A 15,645-nucleotide genomic window follows, 5' to 3' on the forward strand; every position below is an offset into this window, starting at 1 on the left:
GTCCATGATATGACGTAGGAACCTGAGGTCGAGACGAAGATTTGAAATGAAATATGATCTCTACATTGAAATACATTAAAGTGATGAAAGGACATTCTAATAGATATTCATTAAAATCTAATTTTATACGAGATAAACAAAGTTAAACATCGTAAGCAATGTTGCAAAAAAGATTATCATAACTTAAAGGGATATGAGATAGAATTACATTGACAATATTTTTCGAGGTTGATGGGGTGATTAAGAAAGGAAAGGAAACCACATTCAGGATGAGTGACAGAGGAGGAGAAAGAAAGCTACCAAAACGAATGACATGATTTATATCGTATAGTAAGTATTATAAAGGTTATTAAACACGCACACACACACACAAAAAAAAACAACCCAGACGTATACACCTCTAAATCTGACATCCGAACCTATCGTATATCAAAGAAGCATTTCAGCGAGATCAAATGCATTATATTGCAAACTAAAAATGAATATCAAGTTTCATCAAAGTTGGCTACTGTCTTGCAAAAGTGATGTTAAAAGTATTTTCATTTTCCTCCCATTTTTCAGGGAATTACATTAATTGATATTTTCTATGTGTATTTCGTTCATTCTTCATTAGACAAAAAACAAACAAACAAAAAACAATAGGCACAACACTTTCCGAAAGCATGGTGGGCAGTAAATGATACGTTCATCCGTCAATAATACTTTCACCATGTTCACGATTACATTTACACATAGACTTAATGATTGTCATCGAGTCTCGTTTCATTGTTCATGGATGGACGTTATTAAATGTCATTTTAACATCTCTCTCTCTCTCTTCCTTTGCGAACGTTTCAGAACACTAGAATACTAAACAATGCATCATGCAATAAGGAAAGTGAGACAAAAGTCAAATCGTAATGTCCCCCGTTTGATGTAATACTCAGAGAATCGATATTGTGGGTCCCGCAGGGTGTATATGATACATTGCTTTAAAGTTACAGCGTTGATGAAAGGCACCTTTTCCAGACTCACCTTTTTATACACTGGATTATGTATTGTAAGGGAATTCAGACAGGGCAGACGTAAAATGGAGTGAAGAATGCTTCCTGACATTGACATTCCGCACAGTACCAACCGCTGGATCTAGTGATTGTGGACAAAATATAATTATTCGTTACTGCCGGTATAGTAATGATTACGCAACTGAAATGCAACTCAGTAGTTGTCAGAAATTATATGTTTCATAGCATTGATGCTTCGGTATTTTAATTTGCCTGAAGGGAAATAAAACACGGTGGCGTGGACTTCGAATAATCAATATAAATGGAATGTGTTGATCTTGGAGAAATTTGCTGTACGCTTCGAGGTTCCCGACATAGGATGGTGTTTACATTCGATGATTTCTAGGCTACTTAAAACAGCTAACCATTCGAAGCAGCGATTAGAAAATGTTCGAGTTAGCACGTTTAATGCATGTGTATAGTTCAGTTGTATGACAAAGCGTCCTACTGTATGAAATTTGCAATTAAGCCACAAATATAAGGAGATATCATGATACTTTTTTTGGGAACAATCCTGATTGAGCTTGGGTATTTGTTCCATGTTCATCGTGTCACTGCCGGCAACCAGGGACAGCCTGGTGGTAGTGTCGCTGCCCGGAAAGCAGTAGATGACATGTTCGAGTTCCACTGGTTCCTTTTTTCCGACATGTTTGTTAATTTACAGATCAGCAGTTGCGATCTTAACAAATTTTCATTTGTAGAGGGAGACAAACTGAAGAAACTCAAACCTGAGCCTTCACCCCTCTGAATAATATCTTTCTTTCATTAATCCTGATTTAACTCTTGTTCACATTAAAATATTTAAAAATACCTAACATTTATCATACCAACTTATTATTTTTGTTACATTGGTTGTTCTATTTTGAGGCGCTAAAGTTTTTTTTTTTTGGCTGCTTTCCTGACGTCATATAGCGTTAGAATCTTAAAAGAAAACTGTACTGACATTTTCTAATTGTCTGGTAATTCTATTCTACATTCTTTCCCCGCTCACGGGACGAACTTGCCACTCCGTTCGCAATTCCACCGACTTCGCCGAATTCGTCAGCGCTCAGACTATAAGCTCCAATGAGTTGATGCTTTCCTTTGACGTGACGTCACTGTTCACAAACGTCCCGATTGATGGTGCCTGCAGTGTTGCACACTCACGGCTCTTGGCGGACAAAGATTTGTCAACCAGAACCACCCTCAGTCCGGATGAGGTCACGGACCTCCTCAGCTTCGTTCTGAGATCCACCTACTTTCTCTACAACGACACATACTACGAACAGTTAGAGGGCGCCGCCATGGGCAGCCCTGTGTCTGCTGTAGTTGCCAACATGTATATGGAGGCCTTCGAAGAACAAGCCTTGGAAGAGTGCCCCCCCCCCCCGGAACCGCACCCAGGATTTGGAAGCGGTACGTCGATGATACCTTCATCGTTGCCGACAGGAGGCACGCTGACAAACTACTCGAATTCATGAATACGAGAGAACCCACTATCAAGTTCACCTCAGAGCAAGAAACACAAGGAAGCATCGCCTTCCTGGACACCCTAGTCCACAGGGACACAGGGGGGAAACTGAGCACAACCATATACAGAAAGCCCACACACACAGACCAATATCTCGCCTTCAACTCACACCACCCTACCTCCGCCAAACGAGGAGTGATCAGATGCCTCTACGATCGAGCAAACAAGATCATAACCAAGCCCTCTGGCACAGCAACTGAGAAACGTCATTTGCGATCAGCATTGTCGGCCAATGGCTATCCCAGGTGTTTCATCAACAAGGCACGAACAGCAAGAGTTCAACCTGAACAGGACAAGGAGGAATACAAGTCCACTCAATTGCTCCCGTTCTCAGACGCCGGCTGGCGAAACACAATATCCGAGTCGTCTACAAAGCCGACGCCACTATCAGAAATCACCTGGCTCGAGCCAAAGACCCGGTACCTCCCCTCAGGAAAGACGGAGTGATCTACCGTATACCCTGCAGAGACTGTGGGATGAGCTACATCGGAGAAACCGGCAGACCGGTAGGGGAAAGGTTATCCGAACACCGCCGAGACGTCACTAACTGCAAAACAGAGGCATCTGCAGTAGCAGAGCATGCATGGAATGCCCAACATCAACCAGACTGGAAAGGCGTGAAGTGCATGGACACAGCACGACACTGGTACACTCGTAGAGTGAAGGAAGCCATCCATATACGACTCAGTAAGGACAACCTAAACAGGGACGTCGGCATAGAGTTACCCGAGTCATGGATGCGTTCCATTCGCATGCACCACCACACTATGCACAAACCAAAGCCACCGAATCGTGACGGCAGTCAACGGACGCAGGATGACTCACTACCCGGCCCGCCCCGGGGGGCGACGTGCTGCCAACTAGGTCCACATAGACGCTGTAAACAGCGGCCACAGGATGGCGCTGGGGAGGCAACGTGCTGCCAACTAGGTCCGCATGAACACAGCATACAGCGGACACAGTGTGGCGCACTGCCCGACCCGGCTCCGGCGACCGCGGGCCCACTACCACGTCCGCATACACGCTATAACTTGCGTGCATGCACCAACGTGTCTTATTGTACCTGACGAAGCTCAGCAGTAGCGAGCGAAACGTCGTACACCTTTCTACGATCTTCTTCGCGAGACAAATGAATAATTGTTTCCCTATCGTCATAATATCTTCAATCTTTAAAAGCAATCTTTTCAACAGCTTTTTATTTAGATAAAACTTGTGGGGAAATTCCAGATATGCAAAATGAAATTGGCATCATTATCCGAACGTGCTGCCCATAGAAGACTGTGTGTAAGTAACGTTACTCATTGATGATCATGATCGAACGATGGTTCGCAAGTTCAATATGATTGCTGAATGAGTGAATCTAAATCCAAATGTAGATATATAGACTCTCTTCAACGGCACGCACGATTTACGCTTAGTCATAGTAAGATGAAAACGGTACCCAGTACACATAGACTCTGAAATACACTCTACTAGAACTAGGACTAGGACTACTGAGCAGTCAAGGAGTAGGTTCTACGTGGCAGTCCAAGTTTTGATGAGTAGGCCCTACACTCACGCACCGTCGACATTGCAGCTGTAGGCCCTATGTGCACAGCGCTAATAAGGCAAAGCGTAACGTTATAGTATAGTACCCCTGCTGCCAGAACTTGAAGAAAGTCCAGGGGGGCATTTCATGAAGCATTTTGTCAGATATTTCGTCTGACAAAATGTTAAAAGCTACTGAAATCCTTGCATCTGATTGGCTGAGAGCAAATTTGTCCGACAAGTTGTCGGACAAAGATGCTTCATGAAATGCCCCCCAGACGAAAGTCCAGACTCTAGGGGGGCATTTCATGAAGGAACTTGTTGGATAAAATATCTGACAAGTCAATTATATCCGACAAGTTTTGAGAAATTCTTTAGTCTGATTGGCTGATTTCTCTGAACTTGTCGGATATAATTGACTTGTCGGACATTTTATCCGACAAGTTCCTTCATGAAATGCCCCCCAGATCTAATTTAGATTTGGACCCTTGTCCTGCAGGCACTGTTGTTCCTGTGCTGAATTTTTCAGGTAAGGTATCTGCCTTATGGATTTCCGATGTTTTGTAGTCGAGATAAATCTCATAGTGGTGTTATGTACACCAAGGACTAATGTTAGATCTAACAGTTTGTTTAAGTAGGCCTACTAGGACCCATATACTCGGAAGAGTGGCCTGACCACGTATACGTAGATTCTAACACAGTGTCGCCTCTTCGCGATCCCAGCGCTGGTGTAGGTATACTAATAGTGCTAGCTAGCGTACTTCCGTATCCATGTAGATATCTCAAAATTCACCTTGCCAAATGGCACCAAACTCACAGGAAATACTTTATGATTCATATCCAACAGCTCACGTTAATTGGAAACAAATGACATGTCGGAAAGCGTAAGTGTAGATGTCGACGTTCCTGTCGGCGTCGCTAAAATACAAAGATAATCTGCTCTAACGTTACGACTAACATGAGTGATTGCAGCCCAGCCAGGCCCTACCTACCTGCTGCGCACGCACAGACTGAAGTTAGCCATTTAATATCATGAGACAAATCTTTCAAGTAATCGGGGGCAATAAATAAATTCACAAATTATTTGTGGTAAGTTGAATGAAAAATGTAGTTCCTATAGCACACAAGTCGCAAAAATCATTACACTTTTGAGTTTAGTTCTCGCGTAAATTCCCCGTTCGCACAGTACTAATCGGCTAACTTCAGTTCTAGATTGTTAGACCGGGGGCCCAGAAGATTTATTCAGCTGAAAAGGGTCACACCTTTTAATGGTCTCATCTTATAAGGATGTGGCCAAGGGTCAATAAAATGAATTGCTGGCAGGTCACATCCTGTACCGTAAGCCTAGGGACCACGAAAAGGGACCCCGAAAATGGATTTATTCAGCCGAAGGGAGTCACGGACAAAAGTTGGTGGGTATTGTTCCTTTGGGTGTACTTATCATGAAAACAGCAATGCCAGTTATTTTTATCCTGTACGGGGCCCCAGACAGTAGCCCCAAAGGGCCCCACAAATATGGTGTTATTCAGCTGAAAAGGGTCACGGCTAATTTCTTTTGCAATGGAAGTAGTTCTCATCAGAGATATCCACAACACCAATGCCAGTTATCATTTACGGGGACCCAGACAGTAGCCCCCAAAGGGCCCCACCCCCATAGGCCCTACGTACAAACACACACAAACATTGATTTTATTCACTTGAAAAGAGTCACGGCTAATTTCTTTTGCAATGGAAGTAGTTCCCATCAGAGATACCCAAAACACCGATGAAAGCTATTTTATCCTATACGGGGCCCCCAGATAGTAGCCCCAAAGTGCCCCACCCCCATATAGGCCATACGTACAAACACACACAAACATTGATTTTATTCGTGCAGCTGAGAATAGTTACGGCTAATTTCTTTTGCAATGGAAGGAGTACCAATCAGAGATATCCAAAATACCAGGCCACCAATTTTATCCTGCACGGGGCCCCAGACAGTAGCCCCAAAGTGCCCCACCCCCTATAAGCCCTACGTATACAACACACACACACACACACACACACACACACATTGACTTTATTCAGCTGATAAGAGTAACGGCTAATTTCATTTGCAATGGAATTAGTACCCATCCGAGATATACAAAACACCAAAGCCAACTATTTCATCCTGACGGGGCCCCAGACAGCAGCCCCAAAGTGTCCCCCCCCCCCCCCTCCACACATACTCACACAATAGTTTCATTCAGCTGAAAAGGGTCACGGCTAATTTCTGTTGCAATGAAAGTTGTACTCATCAGAGAAATCCAGAATACCAAAGCCAGTTATTTTATCTTGCACGGGGCCCCAGACAGTAGCCCCAAATTGCCCCCTTACCCCCTCCCCCTCCCCCCCCCCCCACACACACACATTGATTTTATTCAGCTGAAAAGGGTCACGGCAACTTTCTTTTGCAATCGGAAGTAGTACTAATCAGAGATATCCAAAGCACTAAAGCCAGTTATTTTATCCCGTACGGGGCCCCAGGCAGTAACCCCAAAGTGCCCCCTACACACACACACACACACAAACAAACACACACACACACACACACACATATTGGTTTCATTCAGCCGAAAAGGGTCACGGCTAATTTCTTTTTCAATGGAAGTAGTAACCCATCGGATATCCAAAATACCAAAGTCAGATATTTTATCCTGCACGGGACCCCAGACAGTAGCTCCAAGGTAATTTGCTTTATTCTCTTTATTGTTTGCATCTCTTCTTCTTCTTCTTCTTGAATATGCGCTCCTTCGTCTTCATTTTCGCGACAACGACAACGTCCTCCTCATCATCATCAGTTTTGCTGTTCTGGCAAACATTTTCCAGCGTATCGGCTACGTTCGATTTTAGAGCGGCGAGAGCGGAAGATATGCGTAATTGAGTCTGGGAAAGCGTAGGAACAGCGCAGCTAAAGCGGGCAACAGCGTTATCGAAGCAGGAATGAAGCGTCGTAGGAACAGGCCTTGATTTTATACGAGAGTAGAGAACTTAAGGGCTTTTTACACTTGTAAATTTTTGCTTAGTCCCGTACCAAAGGCGGGGCTAAGGGGGGGGGGGGGAAGGGGGGGGGGCTTTAGGGGTTAAGAAACACAAGTGTAAAAAGGGCTTTAGTGAGAGCGTCGTTAAAGCGGGAAGATCGTGCTTTGATCAAGAAAGCGTCGCAGCAGCGGGACCATGTCGTCGGTGTCTAGTTTAGACTACTTCCCGTTCTTGTGCCGCTGTTGCTACGGTCAGAAAAACCTGGAATTGTTACTCTCATCCCGCGGTATTTACACTGTCACTGCTCTCTCACCGTTTGAGCTACGATTCAGAATATGTCAATCTTGATGGGGAGATGGGGAAGAAATTTTGAACCAGTTCAAAATTTCTTCCCGATCTGTAAAATTGCCAGATCCAACCCCATCACCCAAACGCTGCTGCTACGATGCTCCCGGTCCCCGTCCACTTTTGCCGCTCTCTCCCGATCTGACAGATTGAATAGATCGGGATGCAGATCTTGATAGTGGAATTACATGTGGGGATACTTTAGGAACACTCCGTGGGGCCCCGTACAGCTATACCGGGTGTCCCCAAAAAGCGGAACGGTGGATTTTCAATACCTTGCGTTCTAAAAGTGATATATTTTTTGACATTATTAGAAAGAGCATCTTCCGTAGAAGACCATGATACCAAAATCATTAAATTTGGTTCAGTAATTTTTATTCTACCCAAATTTCTGTAAATGCAGTCATTTTCAATTTTTTGCAACTTATGAGATAATAATTTGGGTGAGAAACGCGTTCCATACAGTGAATTGTTTAAGCTCGTTGATCCATGTCAACAAAAGATAACGCTTTCATATTGGGCGCGCACACACACACACACACTGTTCTTTTCCTGGCCCGTGCCCAATGTGAAAGCTGTATCTTTTGTTGACATGGATCACCGAGCTTACACAGTGTTCACCGTATGGATCGCGTGTCGCGCTCAAATTATTATCTCATACGTCGCAAAAATCCGGCGAAATTTGACAATGACTGCATTTTCAGAAATTGGCGTAGAATAACAAGTACTGAACCAAATTTAATGATTTTGGTATCATAGTCTTCTGCGGACAATGCTCTTTCTAATGATGTCAAAAGATATATAACTTTTAGACCGCAAGGTGCTTAAAATCCACCGTTCCGCTTTTTGGGGACACCCGGTATAACTGTTTTTGATACCTCGTTGAGTACTACTTCCATTGCATAAGAAATTATAGCAGTGATTCTTTTCACTTAGAATAAAATACTACGGGAGCACTTTCCAGCTGCTGGTTGGGGGCCCCTTAAAGAATAAAGATAACTCGATGGGTTTGTGTTTTACGTATCTCAGCTGTTAATTCCACTGCCAAGGAAATTAGGCATACATGACTCTTTCCAACTAAAAACACTTACTTCAAATGGGGTGGGAATACCTTGGGGATATACCTGTCAAGGGCCCTGCATCCGGGACAATTTCGCACCTCTTTTTAATCGAATTCTTTAATGTTGAATTAAATTCAGCAAAAAATTCGCCTAGATAACATGGTAGTTCAATGTCCATCTCTTCATTCAAATTCATTTTGAAACATTCACATTACATCTAACCTTATTCTAAATAACACTTTTTTCAACTGAAATCCATATGAATACCGATGTGTTGGAATACCGATGTGTTGGCTCAGTGAGTAGAGCGGCTGCCCTCACAATTGGGAGGTTGTGGGTTCAAACCCCGGCCGCGTCATACCAAAAGACGTTAAAAGATGGGAGTTGCTGCTACCATGTTTGCCGTTCAACAGTTGAAAAGGTTCTAAAGAGCAACGTCGATCTGGCGTTGCTCAGTGGCTGCCGGGCCCACGATCAATTGGGCAAAATGAATGTCCATTCTTGGACAATAACATTTCGAGTTTATATCTAAAAATATTATTGTGAAAAATTTAAGACAAGCACCATTCCACTATCCCTTCATTCATAAATTCATAATGATATAGTCACGTGATCACATGCTGCGCTCGTTCATTCAAATTAATTTCTGGCCATCTAATTTAACATGTTCTGCAGTCAGTTAAACAGATGATATGTTCATGCTTGACCTCTTTTCTTATTTTCGTTCATCGTAGTTATTGTTTTATTGTTTTGTAAGCATCATAACATTTCATGTTTTCGTATTCGTTTAACAGACTTTGACACCAGTTTTTTTTTTTGTGTGTGTTTTTGTGTGGTTTTTTTACGGGCTTTTTGAATCCGAAGAAGTTAGAAGCCACAAATTATCTGGCCCTTGCGAGCGCTTTATTACGAGCGGTCGGCCAGTTCCAGGAAGTCAAGGTTATGATCCTCAAAGGTTTTCTATTTTTTTAATATAATTCTTTCTATGTCTTCTAGAGATATACGTCTGTATCTATTGTGCTGTCATGACTATAAAAAATGAAGTTAATCTGCGTTACCGGTACTCTTTTCAACTGAATAAAATCAATGTTTGTATGTGTTTGTACGTTGGGCCTATGGGGGGTGGGGCCCTTTGGGGCTACTGTCTGGGTCCCCGTACATGATAAAATAGCTGGCATTGGTGTTTTGGATATATCTGATGGGAACTACTTCCATTGCAAAAGAAATTAGCCGTGACCCTTTTCAGCTGAATAAAACCATATTTGTGGGGCCCTTTGGGGCTACTGTCTGGGGCCCCGTACAGGATGAAATAGCTGGCATTGCTGTTTTCATGATAAGTACATCCAAAGGAACAATATCCACCAACTTTTGTCCGTGACCCCATTCGGCTGAATAAATCCATTTTTCGGGGTCCCTTTTTGTGGCCCCTAGGCTTACGGTACAGGATGTGACTTGCCAGCAATTCATTTTATCGACCCTTGGCCACATTATGATGAGACCATCAAAAAGTTTGACCCTTTTCAGCTGAATAAATGCTCTGGGCCCCCGGTCTATGTGCATCTTGCGTTCGCCAAGATCTCTCGCGAAGAGTGAGGTTTTTTTTTGAGTGACGACTTGAAAGTGGACGTTAATATTGATACTTCTCGATTACTGATTTCGTTCAAATATAAGAGAATACTTTGAAATATGCTTTGAAGTATATCCTGTAATTTTGGTGCGATTTGGTTTAGTGAAATTTGAGATATCCACATGGATAGAACAGTACACAAGCGCCGCCTGCTAGCTAAATTAGGCCTAAGCGTCGTCTGCTACTCGATACGAATTAACGCACGCGTATGCGAGCGCTGGTAATCAGTAATAGTGAGAGCACCTGTGACATCATAACATCCGGGCTCGTCACCTCATTAGCATAATTCTCACCTAAAAAGTTGCATTTTTAACATTAAATTACGGACTTAATCGTTATGAAATTGTGATTCTGTTTGCACCGCTGGGTCTTTTAGAATTAAAAGAATAACATATAAAAAAATTATTAAAAAACGGTACAATGCCCTTTTAAGGTTTGACATTGCACAGATATTCGTGGCGTAGGATAATAATTGTGATGCAGCAGCCGAGATGTCAGGTCCTCCAACGTGTATCAGTGATTCCAGCTATGCAGCACAAAGAAGAGGTAAACATACCGTCACCCCCTAGCAAGAGGCAAAACATTCTGTTCTGTAGGACGTTCTGTAGGACATAACATGGAGGTGCCGTGTATGAGGGAGTCACAACTCATGCACTTATTAAGATCCCACTTCATTCATTTATCACAAAGAGTAAGGTGTTTAACCCAGTGAAGTGGTCCCACCTCACATCGAACTGGACTCAATGGATGACCAGCTTAATGCAGCTGAATATGGGCTATCCAGCCATCTTCTCAGATGGAAATGAACAAACAAAAAACACAAACAAACAGAGAGGATGAAAACAAGACCATCTTCTATTGGGAGAGTACGGGATAGACGCATGTAATAACTCATCTCCTTGCCTCCACTTTAGTGAAAAAGAGATAACTCTGGCGACATTACGCTTGAGATAAATAAGCTGTAGAATACAATATGATAACCACTGTTCCTGATGCTGATTTGGCGACGTTGACAAAGAACTCGCCTGCTATCCTGACTGTCTCTAGCTCCAGAGTTTTAAGGTTTGGCATGGTACAGATACTCGTGGCGTAGGCTTGTGATGTATCAGCCGAGATGCCTAATAATTCTTTGTGTTTTATTGATGCCAGCTATGCAGTACAGTCGGAGGGTGAAAAAAGACACATGCAGGAAATAATTTAAGTGCATCCCCAGAAAACACACACAAACGTCATAATCATAATAACGTGATAAGCTATTTTGTCTGGATTTAACCACAAGCTTTATTACTTTATTAGAGAATTTCCCATGAAGACCAATAAAGGTTAAGAAATGATACACGTGTAAGATGAAGGAGTAATTGTGCAATGGCATACAGAATAACTGTGAGGCTGTACGTGTCTCGCCTTTTCGATTTTCATAAGAGATTACCAGGGACGAATGTCTAGTTGTAACGGGAAGAACCACAGCCTGCCATGCCTTTATGTCAAAGAAACTTTCAGCTTCTGTTGGAAAGACTAAAAAAGTCTTTGTACCACGGACAACCTAATCATACATTGCATTTTCTCTTCTATGAACATAAGATAACATAAAATTCTGCTCTTTATCTTTTCATTGTATGGCATTACATTGGAGAAAATCAAACTTTAACCCGTTGCGGACGAGTCCCAAGTATGCTCGGGCAGGTGTCTATGGGAAATGCGTGTTGTAGCAAAATCAGTCCGCTCTCAACGGGTCAATGGAATGTGAGACAACCTTGCTCATTATGCTGATTCGGGACAAAATAGTTTAGTTGTAACTGAAAAAACAACACCCTGCCATGCCTTTATGTCAAAGTAACTTTCAGCTTCTGTTGGAAAGACTAAAAAAGTCTTTGTACCACGGACCATCTAATCAAACATTGCATTTTTCTCCTATGCTCTTTATCTTTTCATTGCATGGCATGACATTGGAGAAAATCAAACAGTCATGCAATATGAGATACCCTTGCTCCTGATGCTGATTTGGCGAGGGCTGCAAAGAACTCGTCTTCTATCGTGACATCTTCAAGCTCCAGAGTCTTAAGGTTTGGCATGGTACAGATACTCGTGGCGTAGGCTTGTGATGCATCAGCCGAGATGTCGGGTCCTTTGCTGTGTTTTAGTGATTCAAGATTTACAGTTATAGGATGAAAAGATGACACAAGTGAAAACTTATTTCCGTGCCTCCCCAGAAAAAAAAACAAAAACAAGGCAAGTGCCAAATTGTGTCTCGCCCATTTGCGTACAATAATCAATATTTTTCTAACTACCAGAAGTTCAATAACCGGGTCTGATCCAAAAATAGTGTTCACTTGGACTAAATTTTCATATTGACACTTGTATTTCATGTTATATATCATATAAAAGCTGAGAATCTGCAGTTTTCAGAAAAGTACGTGTCTAATAAATTTGACGTCAGACTTTTCCGTAAATTACAGATTAAACATGAAAAGCGCCCTCTTTGCGCGACGGGACGGACTATATAGTAATTTGCACAAAAAGTGCAAAAGTAGGGGAAACATCAATTCTTATCATAGAGTACCCTTCCTAGGAGCAATTCATATCTGGTATCCATTTTTCTCATTTTAATTGAATTTGGGTCAAAATCTTCACTTTTCTTGAAAAAACATGTTTTTCAGTACTTTGACACAAAATTATTATTTTTTTTTTGTATGATAGACTTGAGTTTGGTCACTCATATTCCATAATGTATCAATGAATTAGTGGGGCTCTGTATCCATGACACTAAATTAAATAATTCTCTATTCATAAGAAAATTATAATTGTACAACATAATGTCCGTCCTGTCGCGCGACGGGACGGACTGCACATGTAAACAATGGTAAGTGCGACGGGACGGAATCTTTATTCCACAATGGGCTAGAAAAAGAGTGTCCCTAACTTCTTCTTCTTCTTCGAGTGTACTGTCCAACACCCTTAGTAGGGGCCAACCGGACAGGGGGTGCGCTGGTGTTAAAGTTGCGCGGAGAGAGAAGTGTGGGGTTTAGTTGCTTTGCTCCTGGATGTATTGTAGGGTTGCTGCTTTAAAAGAGTCCTTGCTTGCGATGTTGGAAACTGTTGATGGGAGTGAGTTCCAGTCTATGATTGTTCTTGGAATGAACGAGTATTTATAACAGTTTTTGTTCGTGGCGATTGGGATGAAGCTTGTAGTGGATGATTTCCGGAGAACCCTTCGGACCGGACGCAGGGCTTTTCGAACTGGGATGGATAGGCGACCCGCTAGCGCTTCGCGGAATGTGGTGATGCGGCCTACTCTGCGTCGATGTTTCAGCAGCTCCCAGCCCAGCTCACGCTTCATTTTAGTAACACTACTGTGTCTAGAGTAATCACCTCTAACAAAACGCACTGCTCTGTTCTGCACTGCTTCCAGTCTGTCTACCAGAGTCTGAGTGTGGGGGTCTGTAGAGCCCACTAATGTCAAAATCGCCCACTAATGTCAAAACAACCACTAATGTCATAACACGTCGACGACAAATGTCAAAACAACCACTAATGTCATAACGCGTCGACGACAAATGTCAAAACAACCACTAATGTCATAACACGTCGACGACAAATGTCAAAATAACCACTAATGTCATAACACGTCGACGACAAATGTCAAAATCGGATCAACCACTAATGTCATAACACGTCGACGACAAATGTCAAAATTTCCATTTTTACTGCAAATGTCATAACACGTCGACGACAAATGTCAAAATCGGATTAACCACTAATGTCATAACACGTCGACGACAAATGTCAAAATTTCCAATTAATTTTCTGTAAAATGTCATGACGCGTCACAAGGGCGGATCGAGGAATTCCATAAAGGGGAGGCGCCTTTATAAATCAAAGGCTGGAGCGACCCTCGCCCCCCGCCCCATTTTCTTATTTTTATTTCTGTTGTGTTCACAAAATAAAGGGGGGCACTAAAGGGGAATGCGCCCCCTCTAAATCCGCGATTGCGTCAACCACAAATATCAATATTGGATTAACCACAAATGTCATAACACGTCGACCACAAATGTCATAACGCGACACAGGGGCGGATCCATGAATTCCGTAAAGTGGGGGGCTTTACAAATTCAAAGGCTGGCGCGACCCCCTTTTCTTATTTTTGTTTCTGTTAGTGAGGGTGCACGAGAGGGGGAAGCGCCCCTCTCGATCCATCATTGCGTCAACCACATATGGAAAAACTCATTACTTGCATTACAGGGGCGGATCCAGGAATTTCGTAAAGGGGAGGCGGCTTTACAAAATAAAGGGCTACCGCACCCCGCCCCCAATATTTTTCTTTTTATCTATGTTGTTTTAACCAAAAAAAGAAAGAAAGAAAAGAAAAGAAAGGGGGCACCAGAGGGGGATGCGCCCCTTTTTAATCCATCATTGCGTCAAGCACAATGACCAAACTCATTGCTTGCATTACAGGGGCGGATCCAGGAATTTCGTAAAGGGGAGGCGTCTTTGCAAAGTAAAAGTCTTACGCGACCCTCCCCCTCCCCTATTTTCTTCTTTTATATCTGTTGTGTTGACGAAATAAAGAGATTGGGCACTAATGGGGGATGCGCCTCCTTTCAATTCGCGATTGCGTCAACCGCAAATGTCAAAATCGGGGATTAACCACAAATGTCATAACGCGTCGACCACAGATGTCAAAATTTTCAAACTAACTGCAAATGTCATAACACGTCACAGGGGTAGATCCAGGAATTCCGTAAAGGGGAAGGGCGCCTTAAAAAAAAAAAAAAAAAAAAAAAAAATCAAAGGCTGGCGTGACCCCCCCCCCCCCCATTTTCTTATCTTTATTTCTGTTGTTTTAACATACTATAGTGAGGGGGAACCAGAGGGGGAAGCGCCCCTCTCGATCTATGATTGCGTCAACCACAAATATCAAAACTCATTGCTTGCATTACGGGGGCGGATCCAGGAATTTCGTAAAGGGGAGGGGCGCCTTTACAAAATGAAAGGCTGGCACGACCCTCCCCCTTTTCTTCTTCTTTCTGTTGTGTTGACGAAATAAAGAGAGGGGGCACTAAGGAGGGGGGTGCGCCTCCTCTAAATCCGCGATTGCGTCAACCGCAAATGTCAATGTTGGATTAACCACTAATGTCATAACACTTCGACCACAAATGAAATAACGCGTCACAGGGGCGGATCCAGGAATTCCGTAAAGGGGGGGGGGGGGGGGAGGGCTTTACAAAATCAAAGGCTGGCGCGACTCCCCTTTTCTTATTTTTGTTTCTGTTGGTTGAACCTAATATAGTGAGGGGCACCAGAGGGGGAAGCGCCCCCTCTCGATCCGTCGTTGCGTCGACCACAAATGGCAAAACTCATTGCTTGAAATTATGGGGGCGGATCCAGGAATTCCGTAAAGGGGAGGGGCGCCTTTACAAAATGAAAGGCTGGCGCGACCCTTCCCCATTTTCTTCTTTTTATTTCTGTTGTGTTGACAAAATAAAGAGAGGGGCACTGAAGGGGGGTGCGCCACCTCACAATCCGCGATTG

At 43.0% G+C, this 15,645-nt stretch overlaps 1 long non-coding RNA gene across 1 annotated transcript; it reads right to left on the reverse strand.

The window, feature by feature from the left end:
- Positions 1–12,115, reverse strand: LOC140246987 (uncharacterized). The gene is made up of 3 exons (XR_011902577.1): positions 12,099–12,115; positions 1,015–1,125; positions 1–22 (listed from the first exon to the last, which is right to left on the reverse strand). It is a non-coding gene; the product is annotated as an uncharacterized lncRNA (long non-coding RNA).
- Between the last annotated feature and the right edge of the window lie 3,530 nt (positions 12,116–15,645).

Source organism: Diadema setosum, chromosome 3 (genome assembly GCF_964275005.1).
Source record: "Diadema setosum chromosome 3, eeDiaSeto1, whole genome shotgun sequence".
Taxonomy (NCBI): domain Eukaryota; kingdom Metazoa; phylum Echinodermata; class Echinoidea; order Diadematoida; family Diadematidae; genus Diadema; species Diadema setosum.